At 38.9% G+C, this 19,708-nt stretch overlaps 1 non-coding gene across 1 annotated transcript; it reads left to right on the plus strand.

Annotated features, from left to right (window-relative positions):
- Positions 1 to 8,682: 8,682 nt before the first annotated feature.
- trnak-uuu (transfer RNA lysine (anticodon UUU)) lies at positions 8,683 to 8,755 on the plus strand. The gene has a single exon. It is a non-coding gene; the product is annotated as a tRNA-Lys (tRNA).
- Positions 8,756 to 19,708: the final 10,953 nt, after the last annotated feature.

Raw genomic sequence — 19,708 nt, forward strand, 5'->3', positions numbered from 1 at the left:
TCACTTATCTATCGACAACCAATTAATTCAACTGAAGAACCGTAGAAAAATCGATTAACTTCACCGATTGGTGAGTATTGATTCTTTTCTTGACCCTGTTTGAATATCTAGAAAACAGTCAATAAAGACTGTATCAATCAATTACCATAATGTGTTTAGTGTTAATAATGTTCAATCCGAAATTAAACAATGATTATTCATATTATTATTTAGGCACCTGTATCCTTGAGCTAGAAAATTATATTCCAAGTTGATAAATGTATGTTACAGTTTAAATGCATTTTTCCAGTGTTTATAAATCATAAGAATGGTAACCACAGCGACAGCCGCCCCGTCGCTGCACGCCTCTAAGTGTCTCGCATTTGTCACAGAGAGCAGTGTGACGTCACGAGCAGCAACTAAAACTAATACCAGTGTCTTCATGTTAATATTAATGAGAGCACAACTGGTAGTTTTAATGCTAGTGTTCATGTGAGTATTAATGACAATAACGCTACTGATAGTTTTAGTTTTAATGTTCATTTTCATGTTAATATTAATTATAACTAAAGTGTTACTGTTAGAGTATTAACACCAGTAGTAATGTTAGTTTAATAATATCATTACTGTTATTATTAGTAGTTTGTGTCAGTGTTAGTGATAGTGTTACTGTTGTAATATTAGTAGAATCAATTTGTGCTAGTTATTATGTATCTGTAGATAAGTGTATTTGTGGTATCTGTGTGTGTGTGTTGTCTGTTCATGTGTGGGCTGTGTGTCTGTGAGTGACTGTGAGCTTGTTGTGTCTGTTAGTGTGTGAGCGTTTGGGGTCTCTGAGTGTGTGATGTCTATAAGTGTGTGTCTGTAAGTATGTGTAATGTCTATTTGTTTCTGTGAATGCATGCCTGTGAATGTGTGTGTTTGGTGTGTGTCTGTGAGTGTGTGGTGTCTGTCAGTATGTAGTTTTATATTTGTAAGTGTATGTGTGGGTATGTCTGTCAGTGTGTGTAGTGTCTATGTGTCTATGTGAGTATTAATGATGATAGCATTACTGATAGTTTTAGTATGAATGCTAGTATTCATATTAATATTAGTGAGAGTATATCTGGTAGTTTTACTAATAATATAAGTAAACATGTGAGAGTTTGTGATGATAGATACTTTTAATTTTAGTTTTAATGCTAGTATTCATGTTAATATTAGTGATAATTATACTGTTAGTATCAGAGTATCATCATCATGTTAGTTTTCATGACAGTATTACTGTAATTATAAGTATTATTAGTCTAGTAGTAGTTTTGTCAGTGTTAGTAACAATGATAGTGTAAGTTTTGGTGATGGTGTTATTGTTGTAATATTAGCAGTATCTGCATTAGTGTTAGTTATAGTGCATCTGTACCTAAGAGTGTATGCGGTGTCTATTTGTGTATATAGTGTTTATTTGTGTGTCTGTGAATGTGTGTGAGTAAGTGTGTGGGTGTGTATCTGTGAGTGTGTGAGTGTCTGATTGTGTGTATAATGTGTGTTGTGTCTGTGAGAGTGTGTTGTGTCTGTGGGTGTAAATGTGTGTGAGTGTGTAGGTGTATATCTGTCAGTGTGTGTAAATGAGTGTGGGCTCCACTGTTTGACAGAAGTGACCCATCAACAGGTGTTGAGGTCCAGAGTAGCTTGTGAATTGAAACACTTTCTAGAGTCCAGACCAACATCCACTGTGCACAGCTGTGTATGTACCATACACTGATCGATTGCACCACTGGACCTCTGTAAGCCAGGCTCCTACACAGATTGTAAAACTGGCACAAACGTAGGGTGAAACACAGGGTTTTGGCTGTGGATAGTAAGGAAAATACAAAAGAAGAAACTGAAATATATGCGCTCACTGTAAAGTAGGAAGAAGTTGTCAGACAAGCAAAACAGCTTTGCGGATAATGCGAAGCAACATTGTTTTGTGTCAATCAGCTCACGGATTTCACTTCATGTGCCTTAAGCTGTGCAATTTGTATGGTTGTTGAATGAGATTCTTCACAAGCCTGGTCAATTGCCAGTGGAGAGCTTCATGACACACACCTTCATGAAGACTCTCTTTAAGATGATTACACCTTTCATTGTCAAGTCGCCTTCTTTGCATACAATGGTAGCACCAACACCAAGAGAAAAGATGAGAAATGGCTTTTATCAAGTGATTGCAGTGTTTGTTTGACTGAGGATCCTTGTGTGCTGAACTGTGTAGTGCAGTAAAAGAGAAGGTTTGTGTCATTCAAGACTGTAACAGAACAGAACAATACAATTACAATGCTTTTATGAGCGTAAATATTAGTAGTACATCACAGTTCTTATAATGGTGAAAACAGGAGAACCTTCTCTACATTTTTGACTGATGTATTTAAAAGGCAAGAAATACTATCATTATGCAATTGAGCTCCTCTAAATGTTGTAGACTGATTATAAAATGTATAGAATTAGGAACAAGTAATAGGTTTATTCCATGCTGGAAAAAAAGAAGAAAGAGAACACAACGTTTCGGCCATGGAGCCTTCTTCAGGTGTGGAGTAGACATTCCTTACATTCACCCTCTACATTAGCAGAGAAAAGAAGGACAGATAGTTAGTGTCACTGGACACTGCGTCACAGATGGCTGATCTCTTCTCCCTCATTATGCAGGCTTACCCACTCATGAAAAACTGTCCTCCAGCGATAGTCAGCTGCCATCACTGACTCAGACATGATGTTCATGTACATATTATACCTTAATTGTACCTGGCACTGCATTACAATAATTTGATCAAAATGTCTAATGAACAAACAATAATCAAATATTTTCCTTCTTTTAGTAGATAAAGTCTTTGTCCAAAAATGAAGCATTTGTTTCTTTCCTCTCCTACCAGCCTTTATAAGTCACCCAGTTTTCTCTGAGCCAACAGTGTGAAGTATGAGGCAGTCAAGGCTAACACAGCCGAGCGCTCTAAAGAGCTGGATTAAAGCTCCAGTCTCTTTGGGGGCATTGAGTTGGATTCCCACTGCTGCCAAATATCTCCAACTATCTCTGTGTCAAGAAGAACTTGTTTTTTTGTTGTTACATCCCTGTGGTTTAAACCAATTTCAGACCTATTAATTTAAACAACCATGCTGTTCTTATGGCACGGCAAACAAAAATAACATGACACCTCCTTTAAAACACACATTTGCTGCAGAGGGACCAGGAGAACTCAGCCTTATAGTGTAATGTAATTTTCTCATGCTTGTTTTAAGATAATTGTGATCGAATCTATGATAAGATCTATGACCCTTCATAAAGGTAGCACAGATATAACGTGCCACGTTTTCAGAGAATTGCATTAAATACAGGTCAGAAGAAAGTGACAAAATGTCCGCTAGACAGTTCAGCAATTTCATTGGTGTTCTCTGTTGTTTAGGTGTAGAGTGTCAGCCGTTACAACCAGGAACCATACAGTTTCAGGCGTCAAAAAGACTTCCCCAAAACCCTGATTCTCTCCTTGCTCCGATGATGGCATCCACACATTTCCTGCAACAAAGCCGGGATACAGTCTTCAACAACACAATTGAAAAGCTTGTTTAGAGAACCACACAGTGTCAGGCGTGAAAAAGACTCACCTAAACCCTGATCCTCTCCTTCCTACAATGATGTCATCCAAACAATTCCTGCAACAAAGCCAACAAAACCAGTGAAAAGAATATTCCCTAACCCTGCAATCTTTCGCAATGAAGGACTGTTTGTGGTCTGTGTTAAATACACTGTTCATCATTTATAATAATAATCATAAACCTTATTTTATATAGCTCCTTTAAAGGTGGCTTCTCAAAGTACTTTACAGAATGATAAAAAATAAAATAAAAAAATACACAAGATAAGCAGGATGAGGATATACAGTTAGAGGAGACAGTAGATGGTGGTACTAAGTACAGTAGAAGCAGAGGGTAAGGAAAAGTTAAAAAAGGTTCTTCTAAAGAAGAAGGTTTTGAGTCTGGATTTGAAGGAGCTTAGAGAAGGTGACTCTCTGATATCCTTGGGGAGAGAGTTCCAGATCTATGGGGCATAACAGAAGAAGACCCTATCACCCAGGGAGTGTTGACGGGCTTGGGGGACATATAGGAGACCAAAATTAAAAGAGCAACGATTGCAAGGTGGGGAGTAGGGCAATAATAGCTCAGAAAGGTACTGAGGTGCCAACCCATGTGGAGCCTTATAGGTTAGCATGAGGATTTTGATGTCAACACAAAACTTGACAGGCAGCCAGTGCAAGGACTACAGGATAGGAATAATGTGATCACTGATCAGGCATAGTGCAAATTTCTCCATTGTGGCCGCTGGTTCATTTTCGACTGTCAGCTATTAATAAGTCCTCTATTTGACTTGATCAACACCAATCCCTAGAGATTAAATCAGTGAAAGATTTATTTGACAGTCTGTCCTGAGGTACGTCTTTCAAGATAGTCTTTGTCAGCTGAACATCAAGGCAGAAAAAAGCTTTAATTTTTCTTCTCAACAGAAATGCTCATTGGTCCCTTCAGCTTTATGCTGGCAACAACAGCTGCCGAGAATCAGTGCAAACCGTAGTGTGCCATCAGCTCCACTTAATATTGCTTTTGGCTACACCACAGAGAGAATATAATATCATGCCAGTGGCAAGGACTCGCTCGTGTGTACAGAACTCTTCCATTGTACTCAGCCTCTTGATGTGGAATTGGGAGTCCAATCGTTCTGTACACCTTCTCACACGCCTCAATTCATCTCTGATCTCTGAGACTCAATACCCACTTCTGAAACTCTGAAATCATTCACATTTTGTATCAGCATTTGAAAGGAATTGGGTGAGGATTTTCTTACACTATTGTTATATTAGCATTACTGTAGTGTTGCTAATGTGCTACATGCAATTTATAATCCTAAAATTTTAAAATTCCCACATTTGTAGTTGATTTTGTGTGATCTTCACCTTCATACTATTTTATATAGTGCACTATATGCCATTTATTGCTTATTAACGTACTATTTTTAACCAAAATAATATTAAGTAAGACCTGTATGTATTCAAATAGTATTATTATTATTTATACTTACTTGTCAAAAGAGGACTGCTGAGATTTTTGCAGATTTCTTCTTTGTTGAAAAACATGAAAGTATTAAACCAAAATGGCGACTAACGAATATCAGCAATGCATTGTGGTATATAACCGGAAAAGTTACTGTGTTTCCAATGTCTATTATATATGCGTTTATTAATGTTGTCAATATTACGGTTGCAATTTAACATTGATAATACATCGCAGCAAGGTGCTCCCTGCTGTGTGCTGATGTGCAACTTTAACGCATGCAGTTAGTAAGGAAATGGTCACTGTTGTAAGGTATTATATATAATGACATTATGGAATAGGATGGGGACAGGCCTGGCATCGCATGGGGAGGGAGGAGTGTCGCCCCCTCAGTTCTGGACAAAAGGATTTTTGAACACTTTCTCTTACTTAACCTGCACCCTAAAAAAAAGTTGTACTTTGTCAATGGTCAGATAACACTAATTGACACTAACAGTCACTCGGACTGTTTGATGTGAAGGAGGGCTATCCGTCCAGGAACAGAACATATCAGTGTCATTATTGGGTGTCAACATTACGATCCTGTTTGTTCAGGTGGACCGATTCCTTGCAGTAGTTTATCCTTATACTTAAAATCGTTATATAACTAGACTAGTTATAGCAGTCTGTGCTTTCTGTTGGTTTTACAACTATTTTTTCTTGTTACCGTCGGATGTAGCTGCAAAAACGAATGCGTTAGGTATTATGTCGCTCCAGGCAATACTAACCGTGAGAGTGCTGAAAAATGTGAAACTGAACTTCATCGCAAATACCAGATTGCTAGTCTTTATTACAGAGATGAAGACAAATTTCAGTGGCCAAGTTCGTTGCAATTGACCCGTTGTAGATACCGATCAGCCTCAAGAAAAAAACATCACTTGTTTTTTTTAAACATCACTTGCCTTTAAAAAAAAAAAAAGAAAAACAGAGTTGTAGGTATTGAGGTAATTTCAGGTAGAATGTAAGAACTAAAGTTAACTAGTCCTACAGTAATGCGTGGGGTCCTATCAATAGAAAAAAAATAGTTGTAACCCAAAAACACAACAACCACAACACGAGAAGTCTTCCGGAAACCTAGGTAAATCCCTGTAGTAGTCTAACAGCTCTAAAAACAATCAAATGAAACAACTTAAAAAGAAAAAAAAACATTAAAAACATATCTAGGGAGCAACAAAAACACAGAATCTAACTGCGAGAGCTTTATCAAGTTTCCTGTACTCCATCGTGCTCCTCTCGTTTAAGAAGATATCTCTCATCTATCTGTGTACAGGTCAGCTGGAGGTCCACAGCTGATGGTAATTTAAGTAGGTAGCTGTGCTAGCATGCATGGGCTGCAAAAGGAACAAGTAAAGGTTTATTCCATGCTGAAACGAGAAGAAAGCAGTGGAGCCTTCTTAGGGTGTGATACCAAGGCATCGAAAGTTTATTTTTAATTATTGTTCCAAAAAATGTTTGTTTTCTTTCTTAAATGTTGTTGATTAAAATATCTTATTAAATGTGAAATATTTGATTAAATCTATTGTGAATGTCATTATAAATCGGTAAGGTGTCAGTCTCGTAAACCGAAGATCGCGGGCTCCAACCCCGTCCGTGCCTATTTCGTTTGCCAAGACTTGACTTTATCTATATCGTCAATTGTCTTGCAAGGCAGAAACCTCTGTAATAAGAAGAAAAGAACTATCAGCAGTAGTTAATAATCCTTTGACAAAGAAATGGGCACATTCAAAACACCAGCCTCCACTGCTTGGTAGAATGGCTGAGTGGTCTTAGGTGCCAGACTCAAGGATTCAATCATGTGTAGTGACAGTTTTATGTTATTCACAACACAGATTTCCATTCATGTTTATTAAGATGTGTAATTTGTATGTTGGTTGTATGAGAACAGTTTCTTCAAAAGTCCTGTCAATTAACAGTGGAGAGCTAGCCGACGTATGTCTTCATGAAAACGCTCTTTAAGGCGATTAGAAATGTCTTGAACAAATCTGCGTCATATTTTTAAAATAGTTTAGCTCAAGATGCAACGGGAGTATAAATGAATTCTCCGCCCTCCATTCCAAGATAAAACTCCATGTGTGAATCTTATCTTAAGTTGATGATGTTGGTCACTACTGGAAATTGCCCAGTGATATCGACTCAGGTACAGTACTCAGTTGTTATGTGCTGTAATTTGATACATGCAAAGCATTTGCATTCCCTCCAATTATCAATAAAGTCAATAATGTATTAAACATTACATGCCACTTCTTCCCTAGATGATGTTCATGTTGGATCAGTGAGAAAGGCATGCCAGGTTGTGCTTGAACCAGCACCTTACTATCATTTTAGTCCCCACCTAAGCAATTGTACCACAGAGACTCAAATGGGTCAGTTTTCTCCATTTACGGTTTTTGGGAAAAAAATCATCTGCATTTTTAAGCAAGATTGTATTTTAAATTTCACAAATTGTAAGTATTTCTGGAAAAACGCTGTTTCAGAAAGAAACTGAGTAGACGGGAATAGCCCAGTCAGTAGAATATCGAACTTTTCATCTCAGGGTCCCTATTCAGGTGGCTGATTTTCTTGCAACTACTTATTCCATGCTGAAACGAGCAGGAAATGTTTCAGCAGTGGAGCCTTCTTTGGGTGTGATATAGAAAAAAACCTTTACTTGATTCTTTCAAATTAATTTAAACCTCATCTCCAGCACCTAAACTCGTCAGTTGCTTTCAGTAGCTAAAGACACAGGCCATACTGCTCCAGGTGAGGTTCGAACTCACAACTTCAGCATAGCTCCGCTGTGTACTGCCATATAAGTACCATGTGCTGACCAATTGCGCCACTGGAGCTGTGAAACACCCACTCCTCATACAGACTGACGTGGCAGAAACACAGGGTGTCGGTTGTGAATCCATCTCCACATGGGGGAAAGGGACAGTACAATAGAAAAGAATATACAAGAGAATAAACGGAAAGAATTGTGCTCACTGCAAAGAAGGAAAGAGGTGGCCGGATACATAAAACAGCTCGGTGGATAATTTGTAACGACATTCTTTGCTGACAACCAGCAGTCGGATTTCTTTTCATGTTCCGCTGTGCAGTTTGAATGTTTGTTCTCCCAGATCGGTTGGTTATATGAGATCAAGTGATATAAATTAGGACTAATCAGAATCAATACAATTGACGTCTGGCAAAGGCAAATAACCTTTGCACATGATCTGGAATGTGACTGGTTAAATTTCAGCACAGTTGCAACCCCCTTTATAAAGGGTGTGCACATGTATACAACCAAGGCATTGAAAGTTTTTTGTTGTTTATTGTTCCAAAAAATGTTCCATTTCTTTTCTTTCTTAAATGTTGTTGATTAAAAGATCTTATTAAATGTGAAAAAATCTGATTGTGAAAAGGTCAAAATGTTAGTGAAAAAATGTGTATTGTGAGGAAAGATGAATTGTGGGAGCCCCTTGACTCCTCACGTCGTACTGTATTTCTCTCTCATTCTACTGGGAGTGGTGCTGTCACTTCTGGATAAAGTCTGTCAGTGGTCATTCCAGACGGGTCAGGTACGACTGCGCTTCGGCACAAGAAGAGATATGTGACTTGCGAGGATCCTGACAGTGTTGATTCTCTTCTGGAGCCTGGATAGCTCAGTTGGTAAAGCATCAGACTTTTAATCTGAGGGCCCAGGGTTCAAGTCCCTGTTCAGGCAGTTGTGTTTTCCTTAAATCTATTGTGAATGTCATTATAAATCGGTAAGGTGTCAGTCTCGTAAACCGAAGATCGCGGAGTCCAACCCTGTCTGTGCGTATTTTGTTTGCCAAGACTTTACTTTATCTATATCGTCAATTGTCTTACAATGCAGAAATCTCTGTAATAAGAAGAAAAGAACTATCAGTAGTAGTTAATAATCCTTCGACAAAGAAACGGGCGCATTCAAGTGTGAAGACGTTCTCTGGATTTCCCGAATATGACGTTAAATTAGTTCAAATCATTTACCAGGTTCCCACGTACAAAAAGGCCCAAGGACTCCAGCAGTCTTATAACCACTGTCCTGTTTGCCTCACCAGACACGATCTCTATTCTGTTGTAATCCATGATGACCCCGTTCTTCAGGTGAATTATCATGTCCTTAGTCGTCTTTAATCCCTATTGCTCAATGCATGGTGAAAGCATTGCATACATGTGTCTGACAATGAGGAATGGGCCCCTGAGACACTCATTTGCCTGTTTCACAAATGATCGTATTTTACCAGAGATTCCGTTTGGGATTCAGATGTGCATTCGGACAGCAATCCCTTTAAAAAAATGATACGTTCTGGATGAGGTCAAAGGTGCAGGAACACTGTATTTAGGATGTGTTTGCAGTGATTCTCTGTCTCCTGCTTCAATGCAGTGATATATAGATGTGCTCCTGTAATTTATTGGTACATGCCCAGGGCAATAAGCAGTCTGAGGATTTATTTCCAGACGGCATAGAGCAGTGAAGCAGTGAAGTAGTGTAACACACTGGATCATTATGTTATTATAATCTATTCTACTTATATTATTACATACAGGTCTCTAGCTTCAACACAGTGATATATATATATATATGCTCAGTGATTTATTGATACATGCCCAGGGCAATAAGCAGTCTGAGGATTTATTTCCAGACGGGCTACAGGTAGTGTTGTGAAATACTTCAACACACTGGATCGCAGATTTAGACCCCCTGCACTCTTACTCCTTAAAAACCAAAGAAATTAAGATATCTAGCAATCACATTGTAACAGGGGTGAGAGTGACTTAATGCTTATACTAGTGGACTTCTGGTACCTTTAGGGTACGGTTCCCTGAAGGGCTCTCGAACCCCGCATTTCAGATGCCTAGCTGTATCGCTGATGTGTTGCACCTCAGAATCACTTTTAAACCTTACCTCTGGTATCTTTAATCCCTATTGCTCAACGCATGGTGAAAGTATTGCATAAATGTGTCTGAAAATGAGCAATGGGCCCCTGAGAGACTCATTTGCCTGTTTCACAAATGATCATATTTGACTAGAGATTCTGTTTGGGATTCAGTTGTGCATTCTGACAGCAATCCCTTTAAAAAAATAATACATTCTGGATGAGGTCAAAGGTGCAGGAACACTGTATTTAGGATGTGTTTGCAGTTATTCTGTCTCTAGCTTCAACACAGTGATATATATATATGCTCAGTGATTTTTTGGTACATGCCCAGGGCAATAATCATTATGAGGATTTATTTCCAGATGTGCTAGAGGTAGTGTTGTGAAATACTTCAACACACTGGATCGCAGGTTTAAACCCCCTGCACTCTTACTCAAAACTTACAAACCCAACTCTCTTACTTAAAAACCAACGAATGCAGATATGTAGCAATCATATTGTAGCAGACACTCATTTGCCTGTTTCATAAATGATCATATTTTACTAGAGATTCTGTTTGGGATACGGATGTGCATTCTGACAGCAATCTCTTTAAAAAAATGATTTTACCTTATCGCGGCTTTGCCCCTCTTGCCTCTTTGGACAATATCTCCATCTTGTGGTCGTTGTTGGTAATGTCTTCTTATGCCATTTTTTTATTTCAATTCTCTATTAGTTGATTCTAGAATCTCTACAATAGAGTTAAAAACATCAGTTTTATAGCAGACAATATGACATTATTTATAGTCCAATTAGGAATGTATTACCCTGTTTTTAACATAATAACAAATTAAAATTGATTAAAACTAAGTTTGGAACACCAGGGAACATAAAAAAAGATTTTTAGGAAAACCATGAGGTTCTGTGTCCGATGCCTTTGATTTTTTAAAATTTGAAAATAAACATCATATAACAACAGCTTTCATTCCTAGGAGTGAAAAATAACAATTTTTGAAGATATATTCGATTCTAAAACACTACAATAAAGTTAAAAACATCAGTTTTATATTACATTTATTAATGATTAATATAATCTCCAATTAAAAGTGATTAAAATTACGTTTGGAACAACAAGGAATACAAAAAAAAGATTTTAAGGAAAAGAATTATGTATTTTGTGCCAGGTGCCTGCAAGGGGAGAAAGCTAGAATCCTACCCAGGCTCCTGGAGCTCTGTCCTGGCTAAAGGAGGGTGAATCCATCCCCTTCAAATCTCCATGAAAAAATGATATTTTTAAATTTGAAAAAAAAACATTATAGAACATCTGTTTGTCCACAGAGTGCAAAAATCCAACTTTGAAGAAAATCCATTGACTGATCCCTGAATCCTGAAGTTTCTTCGCATGATATCGGGCTTGCAACCATTTTCTGGAAAATTATGAAAAATGCAAAAATGCAAAAAAAAGTTATCAAATCTAGAGCCTAAGAGTAAAACAAGACAAATGTATATCTCCAAATAATTTTATGTGCTTCAGAAGAGCCTCGGAAAGTTTTTTGCATTCAAGAATCCACGCCCGTTTGCTCGTAAGCACACATGCAAGCACATGTGCATGCGAAGTCATCCTCTCCAACTTCTCCAGACCTTGCTGGGTGAGCATTTGCTCTGGTAAATTAGGTCACATATCATGTTTAATCATTTCTTCTCAACACACATACTGGTGCACGTTTTCTCTATGAAAAAAAAAACATTTTTCCCTTGCACGATTTCTAGCTTTGTTTTCAAAGAGAGAACAGAAAGAAAAAAAAATAAATAGTGTCACAAAAGAACTCTGTCGCCCTTGGTAGATGTCAAATGTATTGGACATGAAAAATGCCAGATAGAAGGCATTACTCTTCGTTTCTCAGTGTCGGGTCTGCTATGTAAAAGAGGCAATTTGCTCTGAGAGCAGGCTCAGCGCTTACTGAACGCAGATGTCTCAGAGCGGTCTGTCCAAGTGGCTGTAAAAGGACAGCAGCAAGAATACGTAAAACAGGTGTAAAATAAAAAAATAAAACAATTTAAAAATACATACTAAATGGGTTTAAAATTCAGGAATGCGATTGGTCAGTAGCTTACGATGAGTGTTGTTGGTGTTTCTTGTGACTTAGCGATTTGAAAAAAATATTCAATTTAAAAAAGGCTAGAGCTCCTTTGAAAAAAAAGTAGTTTGTATCTGTGTTGTAACAGCTGCGCCAGAACTATTCAGATAAATCAGAAAAGTACTTGAACTTGACTGGTTTATATTCAGTAATGTGCATTGGGAACGAAAGGGAGACTTACATGGATTTTATTAGGTTTTAGGAATCAGAAAATTTATTTTTACGAGCAGAAATAACTTCCTGCTTTCAACGCTTTTATTGTTTCTGCTTGTAACCTCGAACAGAAAAAAACAGTACTGACTCACAGAAACGCCTCGGAGTTTCTGTGTTTCTGGGATTTAAGAGGGATGTATGAAGACAGTAAAGGGGAATTTTTTTTTTTCCCCGCTGTAGAGTATGAAGGCGGTGTGACGAGTCAGGAGGGAGGAGACGCGCATTCCGCACGGGGAGCGCAGAGCTATGACCCGCACCTGCTGCGCGCCGAGTCCTGTCCTATATAACCGCTGAGCATGGACAAACAGAGTCTCCAGCCAGTGTTGGAGAATTATAATTTAAATAGTTTTCTTTTTGAGCTGAAGCTGGGTTCTTCCTCTAGTTAAACTTATTGGAGTTAGTGGTTACTGCGCTAGAGTGTCGGTAATAGCGCTATTATTTCTTTCTTCTGCTCAAACAGTGCCGGGCAAAACTAAAATGATAACCCTGTTTCAGAAAGATTGAGTCTGAGGGGTAGAGGGGTGGAGGAAGTTAGATGTAAAGTGTCCAGTCTTGTCAAGGGTAATAAAGCTCATTAGATCTGATTAACCAGTTAAAATGAAATGGTCTGCTTTCTACACAGAAGCTAGTTGTCTCTTCTCAATGTGGGGATGAGTCAGTCAGTCAGTCACATAACAGCGAGGCAGGACTGACAGTCTTGTGTGATCTATTTCATCTCCTGTTATCCCATCTTCCAAAGCCAATGGTCCAGTCCAGCCTAGAGTGTCCCAGACTGCTCTGTCAGTGACAGTGGAAGGCTTATCTTTTGTCTCTTGTTCAGCTAGGATGTATGACAAATAGTGACCCCTCAATGAAGGAAACTTTAGGTTTTGTCTGTGATTACACCCCCTGGTAATGTTACAGGCGTTGGGGGGGGGGGATCCCCGGTGATCCCCGGTGATCCCACAGTCGCCCATAGACACTGGCTAGTCTACACAAACCTCCATTCAGCACAGCCCTAACCCCTGTTGTGTCACCCAGGTCTTCTCTGTGAGACAATGATTATTCAGGGAAATTTAAGGAATGCATTCCAAAACAGTCAATGGAAGTATGGAATTAAAACTTGTCAAATCTTTATAGATGGAGTACGTCACCTGTTTAATATACTTTTACATTGTGACAAAATTGAAAAAATTTTTAGTCCACCATATATACATGCAATGTTTTAAAGACGGGTCTCTGCACTGCACAGGAATCTCGGTTCACTTACAAAAACTTCAGCTTATAACCCATCTGAAGTGTTTTTTTTTTACTGCTTGTTCTTTAAGGTTAAGATACTAACTCATTGACATTGTTGATTAAAATAAGACTATTGACAAAGTATTCATCACAAAGGTATTATGCCAAATAAACTCTAGTAATCAACAGCAATTAAGAAAAGAAAACAAAGACATCTTCTGAGGATGCCAGATGGAAATCAAACACACACACTCACACTTAGGGCCAATTTTATCAGAAACCAATTAACCCACCAATGATCTTGGACTGATGTCTGAAAACCAGAGCCCGTGAAGGAAACCAAAGCAAACAGTGCAATATAAAAGTTCTTCAGGTATTAGAACAGACCTAGCTTATCAATATAATACTTATGTCTGAACTTCATAGAATGGTGGCACTTCAATCTTTCATATTCAATGTTTTGCACAAAATCAACAGCTGAGAACAGACCGTCATATACCTTTATCCACTGGTTTTCAGAGCAGAGACATCCATGTGGGCAAGAGTACTTTCCCTGTGGTCCGCCGCACTTCAGCTAGCCACGTTCTGGCAGGGTTGTGTGTACTCCTCTGAACGTGGCCTGTATTGAATATCGGGCATTTTGTGCAAATTAATAATGTGAGCATATTAGTATGATTTGTGTTGAAGCCAAACAGAAAATCGCTGTAAGAACTTGAATTTAATCTCCAGTGTCACTCCTGAAATGCTGACCATCACCCATCTTCTGATTTGTAGATGCATGTGTTAATGGATATTTCTTGTCTTCTTTTTTTCACCCATATGCTCTTCTCTGCATCATTAAGTACTTCTGGGTCATCTCTTGTACCTTGTGGCATCTTGGCTGGTGGTGAATGGCAGGTTGCTGCTATAAAAATAACATGCCTACTAATATGATTATGTTGAAGACAAAACCAAAACAATACAACTGTTTTGCACTGTACAATTTACACTATCACAAGCTTGTCATATTTACAGTCATCAAATGATTTGGGCTGCTGTTCCTGTGAACAATGTCGTTTAAGAAACCGATTCAATTTCAAATCTTTAGATTTTAAATATAAACCACTGACAATATGGTAGAGCCATGTTGTCTTTATCCTATTCAGAAACTACCACTTAAATTGTAAGAAATTGTTCTCTAGACACATCTTGTGGGCTCTGTTCTCGATAAATTGGAAAGGTGTCGTTCATGACTTCCAGTACTCTCTCTCTCTCTCTCTCTCTCTCTCTCTCTCTCTCTCTCTCTCTCTCTCTCTCTCTCTCTCTCTCTCTCTCTCTCTCTCTCTCTCTCTCTCTCATCAAGAGACTACCCATCTAACGCTGCAGGAAACTCCAGTGCCTGGTCTGGGAATGCTGAGCTATTCAGATTCTGTCAATAAATTTCAAGAATGGTTCACTTCTCAAAAGCTTTTTTTTGTTTACACGATGTGGCATTTCTCTGCAGTAACAATTGAGGGTAGTTATCTGCCTTCTATGCTCTTCTGAAAATTATGTATCTTTTTGGGAGTCCCATATCCCTTCCTTATATCCTTGCTGGTGAGAATGAGAAATGCCATTTTTAAGACAATAACACAAACATAATTCTTAATTCTAACATTAATTTTAAGCTACAAGAAAATATATATCTTCAAAATATGCACTTTAGTACACTTACTGAGTTTCTGTTTTGGAAATGGTCAGTGATCCAACCACTCCAGAGCTTGTCCTTTGCCTTGAAATGATTTTCTGGAAATGCTGTAATCAAAGAGGAGCTCTTCTCACTCAACAATGTCATTTTTTGTCACAGACAGGATTATGACAGGCTGTTCGTTTATATAAATGACCCTCTTACAGCCTTGATGTATTTATTTTCTTTGATGGATTTATCCACCTTCTGATCGTCTCCATATCCGTGAGGCAGGCACAGTGTTCTTCACGAGCATCAATGCACAGTTTTTGTGCACGTCCATCAAAAAAAGAAAAGATGTATCTTCTCTCCCTCTGCCATCTGTGCCGTTAGGGCTTCAGCGGCTGTCTCTGTGATGATCTCGCCATGATAATCACACACCACCTCTCCTTTCTGAAAACCTGGAAGTCACAACCTTCTTCCCCTTCACAGGATTGTCACTGATGCTCAGGCCTTCCCAGATTTGATGCTTTTCTATCTTTTTAATTTGCTTGTCATTTGGTGGCAGTTCTGTCTTGGGCTTCCACTTCTCAAACACTTCAGATACTGTTGATGCATTGGCTGAGCAGTCCATCTTTTGAATATAGTAGGTTACCTGATCTAGTGTAAAGGTCTAGAAGGAAAACCACATCATAAATCCTCAGAATATATTCCAAACTTAGTGTTTGTCGGTGAAGATAATTGATTTGTAAACTTGCCATTAACGGTCTGCAGTCTCACTTCCTCTGTTCTGATTACCACCTGTCATGACTTCTAGTCAGTTTCAGATGCTCCTTTTTTTTGTTAAGCTGCCCATATAATAACACTGGAAACACCTTTATCAGCTGCTGAAAGGCTGTAGCATCATCCATCTTCGGACATGTAAATCCTGCAGCTGCTGTTGTGGATCTTGGCCTTGATCCACTGTTGTAAAAATTTTAAATAAAATATCACAGGTTTCTGTAACACAGTCAAAAAATAACTGAATAGGTGTAATGTTTTCTAACCCACTCCACAGCAGGTGTGCATTCTTGTCCAGAGTCTGATGATTGATTACTTGACCTGAAGTTAAAAAAAAGAAATGAATGATTGTTTTGTGAGAGACTTATTTTGAGATTGTGATGATGCTTACTAAACTCCTTGTCCTGCAAAGCCTTCAATTACTTTGATTGCCTAGCAGATGCTGGCTGAGTCGGTATTCTATAATGTTTCTCTGTGGGCTAAGTAATCCCACATAATGCTCTTCTGTGCATCGGTTACATATTTTACTGTCAACTCAATTGCCCTCCTGGCTTGTAATGAATGGCTGGAGGAATCTACAAAACAAACAAGCAAGCATTTGTGAATGTTTCCAACCCACAGAAATATAAAGTAATATATTATTCTGCTTACTTCTCATGCAGTCGTCTCAAGTTGTTGGAAGGACTGTGAATTGGCTCTCCCGCAGATGAACTGAAAAACTTTTTGTCTCCCTTCACAGCTGCTGACCTGGGCATTACAGCTTAGTTTAGTGAAGTAAAGATGAAACAGCTGATAAAACACAAATAAAATGCAATTAAGGTACATTGGAGATTTTCTTAAATACTATACATGATGGTAGCTATGCAAGTGGAGGTCTTTTGTTCTGTATTAACATGGATTTTAATGGGCTTCTATGAAAATTGGCCGTGGTGTGAGTGTGCGAGTCCTGTGATGAACTGGTGTCACATTATCGGCGATACTGTGCTTTTCACCCCCTGCTTGCCAGGATTATTCCAGTTCCACAACAACCCTGAATCGAGTGAAGGGGTTTATCAGTGTAGCCATCCACTTGCATGTTCCTCTTCACTCAATGCAAAGGAAGCCAGCTGCTGTGATGAGGTTTTGTGCTGGTTAACAGCAAACTAGACCATCTTTTTGCCCACTTGTTGAAACAACACTTTCTTTGCATCTATTCCTCGACCTGTAATAGCAAAAATTAATACACCAAACTGTAAAAATCCCATATGTGTGTGTGTGTGTGTGTGTAACTTATTTGTTGTATGAAAGTATTCTTACTGTCATGTTCTTTACCACCCCTGGGTGCTGCAGGTCCTTCAGCTGGAGAAAGGTCTGCAGGTAATACAGCACAAGATAATGGTCAGGCAGGGTGTTCTTTTCAGAGCTGTATGTGCAACGCATCTCTCTTTACAACCCTCAACACCTTCCAGCAATCTCTGGTACTTGGTTATGGACTCTGCATCTGTCTATATCTCCGGGAGAAAGTAATACTATCAACATCTTTTTTTGTATTTGAATTAAAAGAAGTACAGTTGAATAAAGTTTAAAAAATGAAAAGTACCTCTTTCTGGTAATCTCTTGGCAACATTCTTATAGTTTTTCTTCTGAATATCCTTTAAGATACTATGGAAGTTGATGATGAGGTTAACCAAGCTGGGATCATCTACTTTCACATTGATAGCCTTCAGGATGTAGCGCGGAAAACGGTTTATGTTCTTGGTATAATTAGCAATGGTTTGGTGAGACAGTCTAGCGGTCTTCATTTGGTTACAATAATTGTGTTTTGGTTATGTCCTTTACAGAGATTAAGGAATGATGCAGATCGATTCATTAAAGAAACAGGAAATTGGAAACATTTTCTACCTGAAAAATGTAAGGTCACAATGTTTATGGCTGACATTTCACCTGGGTGAATTTTAAACTAAGGAGTAAAAACATGTGTTATGGAAATATCACTGCTCAATTGTAAATGCCTTTAAAAAAGAAATACCTCCTGAGAGCAATCTGCCACTCCAAGATCCTTGATAAGGTCCTGTTTAAACCCAGCCCGGTGAGGAGCATCCAGGGAGTGCTTTCTGTCCAGTCCAGAAGCTACCGTCTTCCTGAGAGCCTGATGATGGCTTTTAAGTACTGGGGGCCAGTAGGAATACAAGATTCACATTTAAAAATCTTATACCTATAAGACAAACTAGAATACAAGAATAAAATAATAGATACATTTGTAAAAATAGAAAGTTCTCCAGAACTCATGTCTTCCCCTTCCTCCTCTGCTTCAGTCTCTGGCATCTCATCCTCCTGGACAGCAGCCTCTTGCTCAGGGCATCTGGACTATGGGTATATAATTTTAACATACCTTTACATAATGGTAAATTTGAAAAGAAACAGAAGATATAAATTATAAATATCTCACCTTGATGATGTGTCTTCAGGATTCCACATAAAACAGTCCATGGACTCCGCCAGTCTCACAACCTCACCAGATATGAGCTCTGTGCTCTTGCAATCCCCAACCTGCCCATTCCTCAGGTGATTCAACAAGTCCTTCTTGGCCTGGAGTGAGACCTCACTGATCTCCTCTGCTGAGGCTCATTTCATACACACCACCTTTAAGAGAAGAGGAAACTGGTCTTCAGGCAGGTCTTGCACACCAGAGGAATCCTCATGGGTCCTCACTATTTTTTTGAAAATAAATAACTTTTGTGTAAAGAAACAAGTCAAGACTGTTCCAGTTTCTTAACTGAGCCTTAATTTTCTCTCCAATAGCTTCACTGTATTGTTTATCGTATTTTTTTTATCATAATTATACCTTGCTCTTCCAGTAGAAGCCATTGTAGACTTTAAGAACTACTGTGATAATTGGTCTGCCTGAGTGTCCTTCCCTAACCCAGTATTGATAGCTTGTGTAGGGTCCAAAGGTGGTGTTCTGCAATTTCCTCTCATAATGTTTTTTGATCAGTTGGAAGCAAGTGTGAAAGCTTGCTCCCAATGGGAAGCTCAAGATCCTCTAGTTGTAATGACAGATCTTCCTCGTAGTGCTCTTCGAGGATCTGCAGTGTGGTGTGAAGCCAATTTTTGGCATTGCTTACCAGCTTCAAATATGTGAGTCTGGCTGGCTTGGCAGGTTTAATGAGGTGCTTGAGTTCCTCGGTCTTCCGTCATAGGCTAGTGGGTGCTCTGTTCTCCCGTCCAAAAAAACTGCTGTTTTGTAAATGGTTGACTGTTTGGATCATTTTGTAGATGATCCTGGTTCCTTGTTGGAAGGTATCCTGTCTGTTTGACATGTTTGGTTTGTGGCCGACAGTATGGAGGGTGACCATACAGTAGCATGCATTGTCAACTCTAGCACAGAAGAACAAAAGCTGGGAGGGGGGAGGAGGCAGGAGCAATAGAGAGACAGAGAGGCCAGTTGGAGTCCAAGAGCTCTGTTTAGGATTGATATTGTTGATGGCATCAGTGACTGGGTTATTGTCCTCTACCGGAGAGGAGGAGCCGTCAGCAAAATGAGCTTTAAGCTGAATCCCGTGGTAAAACCAGTTGAGGTCGACTTGAGTTTGCGGGGTGTCCAGCTTCTTGGGGACTGGAACAAAACTGAGGCCTTTGCTAAGAAGAGATCGCTCATCCTGTGAAAGGAAAAGGTCAGAGGGCATAGTAATGACAAGGTTGGGATTGGTTGAGCTGGTAGGGGTGTTATTGGGCTTTTTCTGTAGAAGATGATTGAGTTTTTTTTTTCCTTCTCTGAAGCAAGGAACTGGTCAAGTTTACTATCTATGTGTTGAGGTTAC

Source organism: Lepisosteus oculatus, chromosome 14 (assembly GCF_040954835.1).
Source record: "Lepisosteus oculatus isolate fLepOcu1 chromosome 14, fLepOcu1.hap2, whole genome shotgun sequence".
Classification (NCBI taxonomy): Eukaryota; Metazoa; Chordata; class Actinopteri; order Semionotiformes; family Lepisosteidae; genus Lepisosteus; species Lepisosteus oculatus.